Here is a 2,823-nt window from a genome sequence, read left to right on the forward strand (position 1 = left end):
GGGAAGGGAAGGGGAGGGGAGAGAAGGGAAAGGGAGGGAGGGGAAGGGAGGGAAGGGAGAGAGAAGGGAAGGGAAGGGAGAGAGAAGGGAAGGGAGGGAAGGGGAGGGAGGAGAAGGGAGGGAAAGGAAGGGAAAGGAAAAAGAGAAGCAGAGCCACCCTTAACTTAAGAATTTGAACCTCGAACACTAAACTATTAATGGTGCATTCATGAATTATTTGCAGAAAGGACACCTTCTTTTTGTTGTCCTCAGAAAACAGGATATTAGTCTCCTGACAAAACTTGGCAAGCTTTGTCAAGAGAAACCTTTCAGTTGCTCTAGACGGCAATCCTCGTGGAGTAAATTTATGTCAGTGTCAGTGACAGAGAGTCGACTTTGGCCGCTCGCCTTTTGTCAGTTCAACAAAACCCCACGAAGAATCTTCGTGTCTTATCCCCTCCTAGAGACTGGGCACTTTAAGATATGAAAGAGTGGACGCTTCTTATAAAGAGCTTGCTGAGAAGTGAGGAAGTGAGGGGACCACAGGGGAAGCGGAGGGAGAAGGATTAAAATGGTCACAGGGTCTATATTTCTGCTGGTACTACTGTAAACAGTAGTAATAACAACAGCTTTTATTTATTTATTTTTTATTATTAACAACAGCTTTTAATAACAAGAATTTTGGGGACTCTCTATGGCCCAGATACTGTTCCAAGCTCTTTCTAGACGTTTAATCCTACGTATACCATTGTATGAAGTATATACTTTTATTGTTCTCTTCTCTTTCTTTATAGATGAGGAAGTCAAGGCCCCAGAGAGTACCAAGAAAGGCAGGCTCTCCAGGGCCTGGGAGTGTTAGGACCAAGTCTGGTCACCCGCGTCACTGGAGTGTTTTCAACTCTCAGGAGAGTGGAAGGTTTGCTTGGGCCTTTGGGGTTTTTTTTTTAAGCAAGGAATAGTATTGCTATTTAGATAGAATGTTTAGATCTGAAAGAAAAAATTAAGAGTCAGAATAATTTTCCTTTCCCTTGTAAATGATGGGGGGAGAGAGACAGAGAGAGGGAGGCATTCCTCAGTGTGGAAAGTATGGACGTGTCCCAGCACTGGGCTGGCCTCCTGCTGTGGGATGTCCCCCCCCCCTACTCCCGCACCCCCCTCGGCCCAGCAGCCCAGCTGACACGTGATGGTGGCTGACAAAGGGAAGAATTCCACGGCTGGCTCTGAGCTTGTTCATAATTTGTCACATTGTTCCCCCACTTTGCCAGCCGTATGAGGTATGTAAGACCCCCGACGGGCTCTGAGACCACTACCGTGGCTGGGCACAATGGGGGTGAGCTGAAGCTGAATTGTGGCTGTAACCTGGAGTTCCTTTGCCTTTGTGACTGCCAATGGGATGCTTCAAGTCATTGGGGTGGGCCTTTGTGAGCACAATTACAAGCCAGCGGCAGCGGAAGGGTGAGGAGGCCGAGACGCTCTGTGCACACACAGGCGGCAGCTATTACAGAGGCTTCTGGGGCATCTGTGACCCCGCCATGCTCATCTGCAGCGTCCTCAGGGAGCACGGCTGCTAACTGCTGGGGGCAGGACAGTGTCTCCGTGGTGTGCCAAGTGCCTGGCTCTCCGAGCTCAGGGCTCACAGGCAGACTGTAGAGCTCTGGTTTACGTCCAAAGAGCAAGGAGAAATGGATCCGGCCCATTTGAGGAGGGCACCCACATCTGAGGCCCCAGCCACTTGTGTCCTGATAGCTTTGGTGGGTGTGTCTGAACTCTGCCTCCTAAAATGACCCTCTGCTGAGACCGACTCATGCCCTCAAGCCAGCGCTCTGGTTCTCTGGCAAGCATCCCTTATCTCCACCCTGAATGTCCTTTTGCAGACACCTGCTGCTGTGCTGCATTAGATATGTAGCCATTTTGAGACTCAATTTCCTTATTTGCAGGATGGGAAGAAACTTAGAGCTGTTTCAAGTTTTAGGAGTAAAGGGCCAGCCCAGTCATCCCACGCACTCGCTTCATCTCTCTCCTCTTACCCCCAAAGCCGCGTCTTCTAAACCATAAAGTGAGTATTCCATAGTGTGCATCTGTGACACCTATGCAGGGTTCTGAAGCACAATAAAAGGAAATAAAAACCCGCCTTCCCCGCTCAAGTTCGGAAATAGAACACTGTCAACATAATTGGATTCCTCGGTAGGCTTCTTTTCAATCTCATCCCCTTGCCTTCCCACTCCCACAGAAGTAATCAAAATATGTACATATACACGTTCGTATATGCATTTAAAAAATAAAGAGCTCATTTTAAATGGAGGGAAATTTCAAGCCCATACGGAAGTCGTGAGAATATGCAATGCGTTCATCACCAGCTTCAGCCGCGGCAACTCAGGCCCAGCCTTGCCTCTTTCATATTATTATTTAATTTTATTTCTTCTGATTTGGAAAAAAAAAAATTTCCTTGCTTTTTGTTGTTGTTGTTTGTTTGTTTGCATTTTATTTTATTTTATTTTTTGCGGTTTTTGGCCAGGGCTGGGTTTGAACCCGTCACCTCCAGCATCTGGGGCTGGTGCTCTATTAGTTGAGCCACAGGTGACACCCCATGTTGTTGTTTGTTTTGTTTGAACCCGGGAGCTATGGGCGCCGAGCCTTTCTTTGCAGTTTTACCACATATGTCTACATTTCTAAACAATCTATCATATCTTTTAGTTTTACTTCTCTCTGCATTTCCTAAAGGCAGGATTGTTTGGTACGTTTTCTCCCGCGATTCGTTTTTAGTCAATTTTCTCGTCTGGATTCCATCCTCACTGCCGCGGGTAGCTGCAGCTTACCCACTTTCGCTGCTGAGTGATAGTTCAT

The sequence above is a fragment of the Otolemur garnettii genome, unplaced genomic scaffold, assembly GCF_000181295.1.
Source record: "Otolemur garnettii isolate 467f Iridium unplaced genomic scaffold, OtoGar3 scaffold00058, whole genome shotgun sequence".
Lineage (NCBI taxonomy): Eukaryota > Metazoa > Chordata > Mammalia > Primates > Galagidae > Otolemur > Otolemur garnettii.